The 17355-nt window shown below is 40.1% G+C and overlaps 1 non-coding gene across 1 annotated transcript; it reads right to left on the reverse strand.

Annotated features, from left to right (window-relative positions):
* Nucleotides 1-2769: 2769 nt before the first annotated feature.
* On the reverse strand, nucleotides 2770-2877 carry LOC112730757 (small nucleolar RNA R71). Its single transcript, XR_003166568.1, has one exon. It is a non-coding gene; the product is annotated as a small nucleolar RNA R71 (small nucleolar RNA).
* Between the last annotated feature and the right edge of the window lie 14478 nt (nucleotides 2878-17355).

Here is a 17355-nt window from a genome sequence, read left to right on the forward strand (position 1 = left end):
TCCATTCGCTTATCTGAAATTCCTACCAATGATTTACATAAGTATCTCTATCCCTATTTTATTAATTAATATTCGAAAACCACATAACTGTTTTATATCTGCCTGACTGAGATTTACAAGGTGACCATAGCTTGCTTCATACCAACAATCTCCGTGGGATTCGACCCTTACTCACGTAAGGTATTACTTGGACGACCCAGTGCACTTGCTGGTTAGTTGTATCGAAGTTGTGACAATTATGAATTAAGATCAAAGCACCAAGCTTTGGAGCCATTACCAGGATTTGTTCGAACCTGGAGATCACAATTTCGTGCACCAAGTTTTTGGCGCCGTTGCCGGGGATTGTTTGAGTTTGGACAACTGACGGTTCATCTTGTTGCGCAGATTAGGTGATTTTCTTTTTGTTTTGTTTTCAAAAATTTTTCAAAAATCTTTCAAAAATTTTTCTTTTGTTTTCGAAAAAAAAAATTGTTTTCAAAAATAAATTATTCTATGGCTTCAGAATTTTTAAGAATGAATTCTAGTGTTTCATGAAGCATGATTGAAGCCTGGCTGGCTGTAAAGCCATGTCTCAATCCTTATACCCAAGATAAGAGCTTCTTTATCTTTCTTAGCCAATTGGCTGTTGAATGTAAGGAATGTCAGGCGTGTCATGTCTGAGTTACATACTAAAGCTTGGCTGGCTATTAAGCCATGCCTGACCCTTTGATTGGAGCTTTAGAGCATAAGATTCCTGGAATTCATATTAAAAATTTTGAATCCTTATTTTTCTTTTTTCTAAATAATTTTCGAAAAATATAAGTTAAAAATCCAAAAAAATCATAAAATCATAAAAATAAAAAATATTTCATGTTTCTTGTTTGAGTCTTGTGTCATGTTATAAGTTTGGTGTCAATTGCATTTGCATCCTGCATTTTTCGAAAATAATCATGCATTCATAGTATTCTTCATGATCTTCAAGTTGTTCTTTGTCAGTCTTCTTGTTTGATCTTGATGTTTTCTTGTTTTGTGTCTTTTCTTGTTTTACATGTGCATCTTTCGTTTATTAGAGTCTAAACATGAAAGATTTCTAAGTTTGGTGTCTTGCATGTTTTCTTTGCATATAAAATTTTTCAAAAATATGTTCTTGGTGTTCATCATGACAGTCACGGTGTTCTTGGTGTTCATCTTGACATTCATAACATTCTTGCATACATTCATTGTTTTGATCTAAAAATTTCATGCATTGCATTATTTTACTTGTTTTTTTCTCTCTCATCATAAAAATTTCAAAAATCAAAAAATATCTTTCCCTTTTTTTTCTCTCATCAAATTTGAAAATTTGGATTGACTTTTTCAAAATTTTTTTTAAATCAAATTGTTTCTCATGAGTCAAATCAAATTTTCAATTTGAAAATCTTATCTTTTTCAAAATCTTTTTCAAAAATCAAATCTTTTTCAAAATTCTTAGTTATTTTCGAAAATTAAAAAAAATATTTTTCAAAAATCTTTTTCTTATTTTTATATAAAATTTTCGAAAATAACTAATCAATTAATGTTTTGATTCAAAAATTTCAAGTTTGTTACTTGCTTGTTAAGAAAGATTCAAACTTTGAGTTCTAGAATCATATCTTGTGATTTCTTGTGAATCAAGTCATTAATTGTGATTTTAAAAATTAAATCTTTTTCAAAAACTAATTTCTATCATATCTTTTCAAAAATATCTTCTTATCTTATCTTTTTCAAAAATATCTTTTCAAAATATCTTTTCTAACTTCCTAACTTCTTATCTTTTCAAAATTGGTTTTCAAAATTTGTTTCAACTAACTAACTAACTTTTTGTTTGTTTCTTAACTTTTTCAAAACTACCTAACTAACTCTCTCTCTCTCTAATTTTCGAAAATATCTTCCCTCTTTTTCAAAAATTTCTTTTTTATTAACTAATTATTTTTATTTTTTTTTTTAAAAAAAACATTCGAAAAAAATACTAACCTTTTTCAAAAACTATTTTCAAAAATCACTAACTCTTTTTCAAAAATTGTTTTCTAAAATTCACTTCCCCCTCTCATCTTCTTCTATTTGTTTATTGATATACTAACATCTTTCCTTCAACTCTCCAAAAATCCGAACCCCCTCTCTCTCTGAGTTCAGATTTTCTTCCCTTCTTTTCTTCTACTAACACAAGGATCCCTATATTGTGGTATAAAGGATCCATATTATTATTACTATTTTTTCTGTGCCATCTTCTTTGTCATATGAGCAGGAGCAAGGACAAGAACATTCTTGTTAAAGCAGATCCAGAACCTGAAAGGACTCTGAAGAAAAAAATTAAGAGAAGCTAAAATACAACAATCCAGAGATAACCTTTCAGAAATTTTCAAACAGGAAAAGGAGATGGCAGCCGAAAATAATAATAATATAAGGAAGATGCTTGGTGACTTCACTGCACCTAATTCCAATTTACATGGAAGAAGCATCTCCATTCCTACCATTAGAGCAAACAACTTTGAGCTGAAACCTCAATTAGTTTCTCTGATGCAGCAGAACTGCAAGTTTCATGGACTTCCATCTGAAGATCCCTTTCAGTTCTTAACTGAATTCTTGCAGATATGTGATACTGTTAAGACTAATGGAGTAGATCCTGAAGTCTACAGGCTCATGCTTTTCCCTTTTGCTGTAAGAGACAGAGCTAGATTATGGTTAGATTCTCAACCTAAAGACAGCCTGAACTCTTGGGATAAGCTGGTCACGGCTTTCTTGGCCAAGTACTTTCCTCCTCAAAAGCTGAGCAAGCTTAGATCTGATGTTCAAACCTTCAGACAGAAAGAAGGTGAATCCCTCTATGAAGCTTGGGAAAGATACAAACAGTTGACCAAAAAGTGTCCTTCTAACATGCTTTCAGAATGGACCATCCTGGATATATTCTATGATGGTCTGTCTGAGTTATCTAAGATGTCATTGGATACTTCTGCAGGTGGATCCATTCACCTACAGAAAATGCCTGCAGAAGCTCAAGAACTCATTGACATGGTTGCTAATAACCAGTTCATGTACACTTCTGAAAGGAATCCTGTGAATAATGGGACGCCTATGAAGAAGGGAGTTCTTGAAGTTGATACTCTGAATGCCATATAGGCACAAAATAAAATATTAACTCAGCAAGTCAATATGATCTCTCAGAGTCTGAATGGAATGCAAGCTGCATCCAACAGTACTCAAGAGGCATCTTCTAAAGAAGAAGCTTATGATCCTGAGAACCCTGCAATAGCAGAGGTAAATTACTTAGGTGAACCTTATGGAAACACCTATAACTCAACATGGAGAAATCATCCAAATTTCTCATGGAAGGATCAAAAGCCCCAACAAGGCTTTAATAATGGTGGACGAAACAGGTTTAGCAATAGCAAACCTTTTCCATCATCAACTCAGCAACAGACAGAGAACTCTGAACAAAATGCTTCTAATTTAGCAAATCTAGTCTCTGATCTATCTAAGGCCACTGTAAGTTTCATGAATGAAACAAGGTCTTCCATTAGAAATCTGGAAGCACAAGTGGGCCAGCTGAGTAAAAGGATCACTGAAATCCCTCCTAGTACTCTCCCAAGAAATACAGAAGAGAATCTAAAAGGAGAGTGCAAGGCCATTGACATAAGCGCCATGGCCGAACCTGTGAGGAGAGGAGAGGACGTGAATCCCAAGGAGGAAGACCTCCTGGGACGTCCAGTGATCAATAAGGAGCTTCCCTCTGAGGAACCAAGGGACTCTGAGGCTCATCTAGAGACCATAGAGATCCCATTGAACCTCCTTATGCCCTTCATGAGCTCTGATGAGTATTCCTCTTCTGAAGAGAATGAGGATGTTACTGAAGAGCAAACTGCCAAGTTTCTTGGTGCAATCATGAAGCTGAATGCCAAATTATTTAGCATTGATACTTGGGAAGTTGAACCTCCCTTGTTCATCAATGAACTAAGTGATCTGGATCAACTGACATTGCCTCAGAAGAGACAGGATCCTGAAAAGTTCATAATACCTTGTACCATAGGCACCATGATCTTTAAGGCTCTGTGTGACCTTGGTTCAGGAATTAACCTCATGCCCCTCTCTGTAATAGAGAAACTGGGAATCTATGGGGTGCAAGCTGCTAAAATCTCATTAGAGATGGCAGACAGCTCAAGAAAACAGGCTTATGGACAAGTAGAAGATGTATTAGTAAAGGTTGAGGGCCTTTACATACCTACTGATTTCATAGTCCTGGATACTGGAAAGGAAGAGGATGAATCCATCATCCTGGGAAGACCTTTCCTAGCCACAGCAAGAGCTGTGATTGATGTTGACAGAGGTGAAATATTCCTTCAATGGAATAAGAACTCCCTTGTGTTTAAAACTCAAGGATCTCCCTCTGCAACCATGGAGAGGAAGCAGAAAAAGCTTCTCTCCAAGCAGAGTCAACCAGAGCCCCCACAGTCAAACTCTAAGTTTGGTGTTGGGAGGCCACAACCAAACTCTAAGTTTGGTGTTGAACTCCCATATCCAAACTCTAAGTTTGGTGTTGGAGAGTCTCAACAAAGCTCTGCACATCTGTGAGGCTCCATGAGAGCCCACTGTCAAGCTATTGACATTAAAGAAGCGCTTGTTGGAAGGCAACCCAATGTTTATCTAATTCTTATTTTTATTGTTTTTCATGTTTTCTTAGGTTCATGATCATGTGGAGTCACAAAATAGATAGAAAAATTGAAAACGGAATCAAAAACAGCAGAAGAAAAATCACACCCTGGAGGAGCATCTGCCTGGCGTTCAAACGCCAGAACAGAGCATGGTTCTGGCGCTGAACGCCCAGAATGGGCAGCATCCTGGCGCTGAACGCCCAGAACAAGCATGGTTTTGGCGTTCAACGCCAGAAATGGCAGCAAATGGGCGTTGAACGCCCAAAATGGGCACCAACCTGGCGCTGAACGCCCAGAGTTGTGTGCAAGGGCATTTTACATGCCTAAATTGGTGCAGGGATGTAAATGCCTTGACACCTCAAGATCTGTGGACCTCACAGGATCACCTCAGGATCTGTGGACCCCACAGGATCCCCACCCACCTCCACTCACTCTCTTCTCTCTTCTCAATCATCCTCTATTCCCAATAAACACTCTTCCCTAATTAACCCTTTACCACTCACATCCAAACACCCACTTTCCTTCAAAATCCAACATCTCTTACCCACCCAATCCCACCCATATGGCCGAATACACATCTCCCTCCATCTCCTCCATATCTTCTTCTTATTCTTCTATTCTTTCTTCTTTTGCTCGAGGGCGAGCAACATTCTAAGTTTGGTGTGGTAAAAGCATAGCTTTTTTGTTTTTTTCCATAACCATTGATGGCACCTAAGGCCAGAGAAACCTCTAGAAAGAGGAAAGGGAAGACAAAAGCTTCCATCAAGGGTCTATAGCTCAGTGGTAGAACATTTGACTGCAAATCAAGAGATCCCTGAGATACCTCAGGGGATACATTTTCTTCCACACAATTATTGGAAGCAACTAAGGGTGGAACATCAAGAGCACTCCATCATCCTTCATGAAATCAGAGAAGATCTAAAAGCAATGAAGGAGGAGCAACAAAGACAAGGAAGAGACATAGAAGAGCTCAAGGACATCATTGGTTCCTCAAGAAGGAAACGCCACCATTACTAAGGTGGATTCATTCCTTGTTCTTATTTCTTCTGTTTTTCGTTTTCTATGTTATGTGCTTATCTGTGTTTGTGTCTTCATTACATGATCATTAGTAATTAGTAACTATGTCTTAAAGTTATAAATGTCCTATGAATCCATCACCTCTCTTAAATGAAAAATGTTTTAATTCAAAAGAACAAGAAGTACATGAGTTTCGAATTTATCCTTGAACTTAGTTTAATTATATTGATGTGGTGACAATGTTTCTTGTTTTCTGAATGTATGCTTGAACAGTGCATATGTCTTTTGAAGTTGTTGTTTAAGAATGTTAAATATGTTGGCTCTTGAAAGAATGATGACTAGGAGACATGTTATTTGATAATCTGAAAAATCATAAAAATGATTCTTGAAGCAAGAAAAAGCAGCAAAGAACAAAGCTTGCAGAAAAAAAAAATAGGTGAAAAAAAAATATAGAAAGAAAAAGAAAAAGCAAGCAAAAAAAAAGCCAAAGCTCTTAAAACCAAGAGGCAAGAGCAAAAAGCCAATAACCCTTAAAACCAAAAGGCAAGGGAAATAAAAAGGATCCCAAGGCTTTGAGCATCAGTGGATAGGAGGGCCTAAAGGAATAAAATCCTGGTCTAAGCGGCTAAACCAAGCTGTCCCTAACCATGTGCTTGTGGCGTGTAGGTGTCAAGTGAAAACTTGAGACTGAGCGGTTAAAGTCAAGGTCCAAAGCAAAAAAAAAAAAAAAAAAAAAAAGAGTGTGCTAAAGAACCCTGGACACCTCTAATTGGGGACTTTAGCAAAGCTGAGTCACAATCTGAAAGGGTTCACCCAATTATGTGTCTGTGGCATTTATGTATCCGGTGGTAATACTGGAAAACAAAGTGCTTAGGGCCACGGCCAAGACTCATAAAGAAGCTGTGTTCAAGAATCATCATACTGAACTAAGAGAGTCAATAACACTATTCGAAATCTGAAGTTCCTATAGATGCCAATCATTCTAAACCTCAATGGATAAAGTGAGATGCCAAAACTATTCAAGAGGCAAAAAGCTATAAGTCCCGCTCATATGATTGAAGCTCTGTTTCATTGATAGTTTGGAATTTATAGTATATTCTATTTTTTTTTATCCTATTTTAATTTTCAGTTGCTTGGGGACAAGCAACAATTTAAGTTTGGTGTTGTGATGAGCGGATAATTTATACGCTTTTTGACATTGTTTTTAGTATATTTTTAGTAGGATCTAGTTACTTTTAGGGATGTTTTTAATAGATTTTGTGTTAAATTCACATTTCTGGACTTTACTATGAGTTTGTGTGTTTTTCTATGATTTCAGGTATTTTCTGGCTGAAATTGAGGGACTTGAGCAGAAATCAGATTCAGAGGTTGAAAAAGGACTGCTGATGCTGTTGGATTCTGACCTCCCTGCACTCAAAGTGGATTTTCTGGAGCTACAGAACTCGAAATGGCGCGCTTCCAATTGCGTTGGAAAGTAGACATCCAGGCCTTTCCAGCAATATATAATAGTTCATACTTTGGCCAATAATAGACGACGTAAACTGGCGTTCAACGCCAGCTTTCTACCCAAATCTGGCGTCCAGCGCCAGAAAAGGATCCAAAACCAGAGTTGAACGCCCAAACTGGCACAAAAACTGGCGTTCAACTCCACAAATGGCCTCTGCACGTGCAACACTTAAGCTCAGCCCAAACACACACCAAGTGGGCCCCGGAAGTGGATTTATACATCAAATACTTACTCATGTAAACCCTAGCAGCTAGTTTATTATAAATAGGACCTCTTACTATTGTATTAGGCATCTTTGGATTACCTTATGATCCTTTGATCACGTTTTAGGAGGCTGGCCATCTCGGCCATGCCTGGACCTTCACTTATGTATTTTCATACAGTAGAGTTTCTACACTCCATAGATTAAGGTGTGGAGCTCTGCTGTTCCTCAAAGATTAATGCAAAGTACTACTGTTTTCTATTCAAATCTTCTTATTTCGCTTCTAAGATATCCATTCGCACCCAAGAACGTGAGGAAGGTGATGATTATGTGTGACGCTCATCACCATTCTCCCCTATGAACACGTGCCTGACAAACACTTCCGTTCTACATGAAATAAGCTAGAATGAATATCTCTTAGATCTCCTAACCAGAATCTTCGTGGCGTAAGCTAGAATGATGGCGGCATTCAAGAGAATCCGGAAAGTCTAAACCTTGTCTGTGGTATTCCGAGTAGGATTCAATGATTGAGTGACTGTGACGAGCTCCTAACTCGCGATTGCAGGGCGTTAGTGACAGACGCAAAAGGATAGTAAATCCTATTCCAGCATGATCGAGAACCGACAGATGAATAGCCGTGCCGTGACAGGGTGCGTGAGCATATTATTCACTGAGAGGATAAGATGAAGCCAGTGGCAAGGGTGATGCCTCCAGACGATTAGCCGTGCCGTGACAGGGCATTGGATCATTTTCCCGAGAGATGACCGAAAGTAGCCATTGACAGTGGTGATGTATCACATAAAGCCAGCCATGGAAAGGAGTAAGACTGATTGGATGAAGATAGCAGGAAAGCAGAGGTTCAGAGGAACGAAAAGCATCTCCATTCGCTTATCTGAAATTCCTACCAATGATTTACATAAGTATCTCTATCCCTATTTTATTAATTAATATTCGAAAACCACATAACTGTTTTATATCTGCCTGACTGAGATTTACAAGGTGACCATAGCTTGCTTCATACCAACAATCTCCGTGGGATTCGACCCTTACTCACGTAAGGTATTACTTGGACGACCCAGTGCACTTGCTGGTTAATTGTATCGAAGTTGTGACAATTATGAATTAAGATCAAAGCACCAAGCTTTGGAGCCATTACCAGGATTTGTTCGAACCTGGAGATCACAATTTCGTGCACCAGAAGCAGAGGATCGCCTAAAAGAAACAGTAATTAGATTTCAAACAACCATTCAACAACTGGAGCAAGCACTAATTCAATGGGCCACTAGGCGCTCAAATATACAAGGACCAACCACAGCTCCATGTGGACAGCCCGATGAAGAGCGTAGCATGAAAGAAATACTAGAGACTCCAGTGGACAAGACAGAGAATGAATTCATACTAGAACAAGTGGAAGAAGCTGTCATTGTTCAAGAAGAAGAATTAGTTGAAGATCTAGGAGATGCTGAACTTCCTTGGGAATCCAGAATTGAGAAAAACCCCGTCCAAGATGCTACAGTTGATGCTAAGGAGGATACCGTACAATTTCCAAGGCAAGTCGTTTACGAAGAATCAGACGGAATAATCCAAAAAGCAGATTTCCTTGATGATGATAGTCACAAGTCTAGTTCTCCTAGTGATGAACTTGCGTCTGCAAGTGAATTCTCTGAAATCGAAGAATCTTTCCCAAGTGAATATGAAGATGATGCGGAGGTAGATTTCTCTCAACCTCCAATCTATGACTCGAGTGATGAGGAAGACATAGAAGACTTTGACCAGGATACAGATACAATTGAAGATCTTTGCAAGGAAGTGGAAGAATTCACAGAGGAGCACAAGGAAACGGAACTTGCAGAACCACCAAAAACACCTATCCCAAGGCCATTACCACCTAATACAAGCTTCAAGTGGGTACAATCCTTAACTTATAATTTTACTTATTCACTTGAATATGGTTTGCTTGAAACAGATGGCCAACTTAGAGCTCTCTGCGGCTTTAAGAGTAAGAGGGAATTGGCTCGTACTCAGAGCTGGTGCACCGGGTTCAATAAGGTTCTACGCTTCACCTCGAAGTACACGGATTGGTATCATGCTCAATTGCATAGATCACGGAGAACGTTTGGTCACCACGGTGAGATTCTACTTTTTAACCCGCCCGAATGGAAACTTACAAATCAAAACGGAGGCGGATCTAAAAACACAGCTTGGGATCATGGATTATATTCTGACATTCGTCATCCCGGGAGGCTGAATATCTGTTTGAAGCTGCTCAGAAGCTTTACATGCCTAGTTTGGGACCCCGGAGGCTATTGGCATTCCAAGCACTGGTGGAAATTTTTGGACGAATTTAAACATAAGCCACCATAACAGGATACTCTTCCAATGTCCAACTTAAGGACTTTAACTAAAAGTGCTAGGTGGGAGACAACCCACCATGGTATGGTCGCTTCTTTCTCAATCTATTTCTTGTTTATTGTTTTCAATTTATTCTTTTTTTTATTTTAACATTAACCTGGAATCATGCATAGCATTCATGTTAATCACTGCGTCATGCATTTTTCAGTATAAAAAAAAGGGAGCACGACGCGACCGCATGCCCCATGCGATCGCGTCATATCGCGAAAAACACCACCCATGCGACCGCGTCACCCACGCGGCCGCGTCACCCACGCGGCCGCGTGATATATATATCGGCGTAAGGATCCAACGAACATAAAGTTGGGCTGGAATCGTGCGGCTCTTGTGCGTTTCGCACAAATTAGCCCACGCGATCGCATGCCCCATGCGATCGCGTCACTTACCCAATACCAATCCCACGCGACCGCGTGAGTGACGCGATCGCGTTGCATGGATTGCATATCACCCCAAAAGGAGACAGAGAGTTGCGCTGAAACGGCGCTGGAGTCGTGCGTTTAGCACGAATTCCAGCGACGCGATCGCGCGACCCACGCGATCGCGTCACCCCTCTTTCCCCCCCCCCCCTCTCATGCGATCGCGCGACCCACGCGATCGCGTCCCCCCCATTTTCACCCCAACCACGCGACCGCGTGCCCCACGCGGCCGCGTGGATTCGAAAATATAACCCCCCCCAGCCCGCGAACCCTATCAGTCGCGCAGCCCCCCTCACCCCCAACCCTCTTCTCCTTCTATATTCCTTTTCCCCCAGCCACCGCTGGCCAGCCACCACGCCACCACCCCGACGCCATCGCCGCCCAGACGCCGCCATCGAAGCCCCCTCCCCTCCTTTCTTCTTCCTTCTTCCTCTCTCCTCCCCTCTCCACCACAACCACCTCCGCGAGCACCGCCCAACTACCGCCGGCCATCCAGCCGCACCTCCTTTCCACCACCCACCCCCTTCAGCCAGCAACAACCACCGCCCTCCCTTCTCCTACCCTCTTCCTCTCTCACTAACCCTAATACCTCCCTCCACCACTGCCCCCTCAGCCGCCACCGCGACGCCGTGCACCACCACCGCGCTGGACGCCGCCGCAGCCACCTTCTTCCCTGTTCCACCCCTTCCGCTTACCAGGTTCCGCAACACGCAACCCTTTTTATCCGTTCGTCACTTTTCTGTATTTTTTATTCCGTTTATGTTCATGATTAGGATAGCTAGACTTGCATGTTGTAGTGGATTTTTAGGTTGTTAGGTAGCTTAGGCTGTGGTTAGTGGATCTAGGTCTGTTTACTTGCACTGTTCTTACTTCTGTTTTATCCTATGTGCTAATCTGTTGCTGCTATAATCATGATTCATACGCTGCTTTCTTGTATGTTGCTGCTGTTTACATTGAGTTTTTATGTTTATTTTATATCTATGTACATGCAGCTTGATTTTTAATTCATATGAACTAATATGATTGCTGTTTATTTTCCGGGACAATCCAATTTCAGCCGGAATACTGCCCAAATTTTTTTTAAAAAAAATTGTTTTCATTCTTGTTTTGGTTTGGCAACTCTGTTTTACTCTGCTTCCCCCAAACCATTTCATGAATGCTAGGGCCACTTTCTTATCCTTTGATTTCCTGGCTCATAACCTGCAATTGTGATTCACTGATCCCAATTTCTGATTTCTTTATTTCTATTCGAATCAACATCACCCGGTTTTCTTTATTCGATTATGAGTACTTCTATTCTTACCTGTGAATCCTTGTTATATGGAATTTTTTTCTATGCCACTTACTTTCCTAACTCACTAATTTTAATTTACTAATTTCTTTTTACCATACTAACCCTCTTGATTTTTTTTCTGATCACTTTCACTTCCTCTAACTTTCTCACTATGGCATATTGATTTTTTTCTTTCCATTTAACATTAATTCAATAACATTTCAATTACTCATTTTCCTTATTCTATATCTCCCTTACCGCTTTGAGCTTCCTTTGTTTAATTGCCTATTTGCTTTCCTTTTTTTATCCATTCCTGGTTTTCTGTTTTTTAGGATGTCTGCCTCACAGAGAAAAGGCAAAGGCAAGGCTACTGACAAGCGCAAGAGAGGAGATTCCTCCCAGTCCATCATTGCTCTAATGCACGATTCCTCATGGCGGGAGAAGAACTTTACACAGCAGAAAAAAGCTGACCAGCTGCTCCCTTCGACTGATCCTATAAAATTTGCAAACCGGTACTGTGAGCTGAGGTACCCGACTTTTGCAAACTCCAGAAATCTATACCTGGAACGTACCTTGAAGATTCCAGAAGCCCTCCAGCAATACACCACTGAGCAAATCAAGCAAAGGGGCTGGTTCTTTCTGGAGAGACCACTGACAGAGGTCAATGCATCTTAGGTCCGGAAATTCTATTGCAACTACTACCTTACTGCCCTAGATGCAGTGAACCTGAGGGGAAAGTAAATTCTGGTCACTGAGGAGGCCATAGAGACCATTCTCCAGCTCCCAGCCAAGTCCGATCAGCCAGATAGTTATGCACAGGCTGAGGAGGACATGGGCCAGATGCGGTTTGATTGGGACGCCGTGAAGGCACGGATAGCTCTCGACCCTGCTGTTCCTTGGGAGATGGGTCAGAACACCACTATGCCTAGAGGGATCAAGAGAGTATACTTGAATGATGAGGCTCGGCTATGGCATCAGATCTTGAGTAATTTTGTGATGCCGAGTACTCATGAGACTGAGATCCCGGTTGCCATGATCACCCTCCTCTGGTGTGTGCTGGAGGGTAAGGACCTGTACTTGCCTCGTTTTATCCGGTATTTTATGGCCAGGGTCCACGTCCGAGGTACCCTCCCCTTTCCTTATCTGGTTACACGGCTAGGCCGTCAGGCTGATGTGCCTTGGGAGGATGCCGATGAGCGACCACCAGCAGCGGACTGCAGGAAGATCATCCCTCACAGCAGGAACTTCCTTGCTTTGGGCTACAGACCACCATCTGTCACTGCTACTGATGAGACAGCCCCTCCGTCTGCTGGACCCTCTTCATCCACAGCTGCCCCAGCTGCCCCTGCTGCCACCACTGCACCTCCACCCGCCTCTGAGCTGGTTTATCGCCTCGTGCACCGTCTATTCCACCAGCTTGATCAGATGGAGCGCCGTAACAGGCGCCGGTATGAGAGATTGGAGCGCCGCAGCAGGCGACGCTATTCCCATCTGAAGCTGATGATCAGACAGGGCACCGACATCCCCTCCGAGCCCGACACACCATCAGAGCCATCAGAGGAGGAGGAGGAGGATGAGCACGAGGAGGAGCCTCATTCCCAGGCGGAGACTCATCAGCAGGCAGGCACAGAGCACGCTACACCACAGCAGGAGGCCCCACATCAGCTTGAGGCTGCAGATCCGGAGATCCCGATCCAGTCAGTCTCCCCTCTACAGCAGCCAGACTCTCAGCCCACCACCGCCACAGAGACCCCAGCTACCATCCCTCCCAGTGATGACACTCCTTCACACCCGGCTTGATTGAGCATCGAGGACGATGCTTCATTTTAAGTGTGGGGAGGTCGCCATCTCTGGCGTTTATTTTGGTGAACTACTACATACTTTTTCTTTTATTTTGGATATTTTTCTGTATTTTCCTCTTTTTCTTTTATTGTTATTTTCTGAGTACTTATACATTGCTACTTGTGTATTTTACTCTATTTTCTGCATTTTGCAAATTTTGTTCATATTTTAGTTATTTAGTTCATTTTAGTTATTTAGTTTAGTTTGCAATTCTAACTTATTAGTGGATCAATTAGTATAGTTTACCCTTTTTACATAAGATAGCTTAGTTATAGCTTAGTTTAAATTGAAAATTATAAAAAGGAAGTAAGCTAGGAAATTGAACATATCAGATTTAAATCCACAAAACTTGTATATAGCATTACATGATGTAGTTAAGCTGACAACATTTCATCAAGGAGGAACATTAAAACTTTAAAAGCCACCCTAAATAATTTTTTATGAGAATAATGGGAATTTTTAACTAAACCTGCATACAATATATAAATGATATATGATGCTTGAGTTAGAGAACACACAGCCTGTGAGTCTTGAGCTTAAATTGTGTGGTTGCATTCAAACCATAATTTCATTTCTGTGTGTTACATTTCTTTTTATTCTGATGTTCTTTCCTTTGCTTTAATCTATATGTCCAATTATAGAATATAGAATAGATACATACCAAGAGAATGACTGAGGCCATCATTTGATTTTAGCTCACTCATCCCAAATTAGCCTACCTTTTACATCACCCTTGTTAGCCCCCTTGAGCCTTTTAAAAACCCCTTTATTCTATTTAGCCAAATTACTAGCCTTAAGCAGAAAAACAAAAGAAAATCCCAAGTGAATCCTTGGTTAGCTTAAGATAGAAAATTATAAATAGAGTAGAATGTGGGAAACCTTTTGGGAACATGGATGATAGAAACAAAAGGTAGAAAAGTTAAAAGGAATAAAATAAAATTTGGGAAGCATGCTCATGAGAAAATCTAAGTGATTCAATTACCATGTGCATTAAAAAAAAAGAAGAGAGAGAAAGTTATTTTTTTTTTCAGCATTTGAATAAAAGGGGATACAAAAGAAATTTCACAATGCAAAATAAAAACAATGCACATGGGATAAAAATAAAAGAGTGAAACATGAGCATGTAACAATAAGTGGGATAATATGGGAGAATAGGTAAAGAAGTTTTATCTTGCTAGAAATGTATGTTAGGTGAGATCTTAGTCTAATTAAGGATTCGCTTATTAGCTCACTTAACCCTATACATAAATCCTTACCTTTACCTTGGCCCCATTACAATCTTAATTAAAGACCTCATGACTTTTTGGTATGACTATATTCTATAATTGTTGATTGGTTAGATGAAGAACAAAGCTACAGAAATTAAGAATAAAAAGAAAGATGGAGTGAATAAACCCAATAAACACTGAGTGACTAGAGAGTAAACATAAAATCCAGTGAGGGTTCAATAACTCATCAACATATATCTGTACTTAATTTACTAATTATTTTGCAAGTTTGTACAAAGTTTTCTTTCCCATCTCATTTGCTAAAATGCTTTATTATTTAAGGGTTGGCTATATATATACATGACTCCTTGAGAATGTGGATTAACTTGACTACATGTAAGCTTTATATAAGTGAATAATTTAGAGTTGCATGATGCATCATTCATTTAGGTAGTTGCATTTAGATTAGGTTGCATTGCATGACATTCCATCACTTTAACCTTAATTATTTATCTTGGATTTAGCATGAGGACATGCTAGTGTTTAAGTGTCGGGAGGTTGATAAACCCATATTTCATGAGTTCTTTTGTGCTTAATTTGAGTGATTTATACAATCATTCACCTACTTATTCACATTAATTGCATGGTTTTACTTTCCCTTCCTTATTATGTGATGTAAATGAAAAACATGTTTCCTAAGCTTTAAAATCAATTAATTTAATTACCTTTATTTCCATTCGATGCCGTGATTAGTGTGTTGAGTGGTTTCAGATTTTCTAAGGCAGAATGATTTAAAGGATGAAAAAGGAAACATACTAAAATGGAAGGAGGAAGCAAAACGGAGCTTTAAGGAAACTGGGATCCACGCGATCGCATGGATGACGCGATCGCATGCCAAGCACGAATCAGCAACGACGCGGTCGCATGACTGACGCGACCGCGTGACAAGGAAAAGCTCCAAATGACGCGACCGCGTGACCCACGCGGACGCGTGACAGAGGCTACGCACCAGAATTTACAGAATACGCCCCCAGCGAATTCTGAAGCCCTTTTTGGCCCAGATCCAAGTACAGACAGCATAGACCAGAGGTTATAAAGTGTGGGAATGCACCCATTCAAGGGGAGCTCGCATATTTTACTTTTCAATGATTTAGATTTAGTTGAGAGGGAGATCTTCTCTCTCTCTTTTAGGATTTAGGATTTCTTCTTGTTTTAAGAGTAACTCTGGATCCCAGGTTTAATGTTCTTTTATGTTTTACTTTTATTTATTTATTCCAACATTTGAATTGATTATTATACTTTGACTTACGAATTATTCCATGTTACAGACAGTTATTTGAATTAATGATAATTGAGGTAATTTCAGTTTATGATTGTTCTCTTTGATTTAAGTCACCATTGCTTCCTATCTAAGGATATTTTTATTATTCCAGCAATTTTACTTTTTCCCCTTTTGGTTCTGGTTAAGAATTCAGTAACTCAACAGTTATTAAACTCAACATAATTGATAATCGTTATCTTGCTAATTGAGCTGAACTTAAGCAATCCCAACCTTTTCTTAGGAAATAAATAAGATTCAAAGGTCAATTTAATTAGTCCCCTGACTTTCCTTTACCTTAGTAAAGGTTGACCAAGTGGAGTTTAGATTCAACTTTCATTGTAGTTGAGAGAGATAACTACGTTGGACCTCCGACTTCTCTTACCTTGCCAAAAGTTTGCTTTACAGTATTTATTTATTTTAATTGCCATTTACTTTACTTGTCATTTAAATTACTTGCTTCTCATCTTCTAAACCCCGATTACAACCTTTATAGCCAATAATAAGAACATACTTCCTCGCAGTTCCTTGAGAAGACGACCCGAGGTTTGAATACTCGGTTAACAATTTTTAAAGGGGTTTGTTACTTGTGACACCCAAAACGTTTGTATGAAAAGACTTTTGAAGGTTTAGAAACTATACTTGCAACGAGGATTTATCCGCAAATTTCTAGACCACGCAAAAGTTCTCTCATCAGTCGGACCGACGAAAAGCTACATCTTGGACCGACAAGAGAAGTCGGACCGACGAAAAGCTACATCTTGGACCGACGAGTAAAGTCAGACCAACGAAAAGCTACAGCTTAGACCGACAAGAGAAGTCGGACCAAAGAAAGCTCAAGAAGGACCGACAAGAAAAGTCGGACCAAAAAGAAACAAGCGCTAAAAAGGACATGGCTTTACCCAAAAAAGCCACACGACAAGGATACCGAAATTGTGCAAGACTAACTAAAAAGGTTCCACCAAAGACACTAAAAGTTGTCGAACGAGTTAACCCCAAAAGTCGTCCTACCTCAACCAAACAGGAGACACCACAGACAAGTCAAAAAAAGGCCGAAAAGACCTCTCAAAAATTTAAGAAAAGATCGACATGATAACATCGGTCAACTACAAATAAATGACAACATAAGAGAAACCGGTCATGGATCGCTACTTAAAAACAGCTCAAAGAGGCTGAGCAACAAGGCCTCAACATTCTCGAAGCGCATAAAAAAGTTAAGACAGATGCAAGCAAGCATGACATAAAATACCAAGCTTCAAGGTCAGACCCAAAAAGCCTAGAAGCTACTCGTTGTGTTTTAAGGGGTTGCTAAAAGCAACCAAAAAGAGTGTTATCAAAAGATACCAACCACAAAATAAAAAGTAAAAGCCCACAAGCCGGTCCAACTACACAGATATCCAAAAGCTACAGCTCAGAAGACTTTTTAATAGCATCAGGAGAAGGAGGGCGAGTCTGAATAGGCACAGCATCTACAGTTCCATCATTCCGATTCAGAATCTGGCAATCCGGATCAGACA

This window comes from Arachis hypogaea, chromosome 12 (genome assembly GCF_003086295.3).
Source record: "Arachis hypogaea cultivar Tifrunner chromosome 12, arahy.Tifrunner.gnm2.J5K5, whole genome shotgun sequence".
In the NCBI taxonomy this organism is placed as follows: domain Eukaryota; kingdom Viridiplantae; phylum Streptophyta; class Magnoliopsida; order Fabales; family Fabaceae; genus Arachis; species Arachis hypogaea.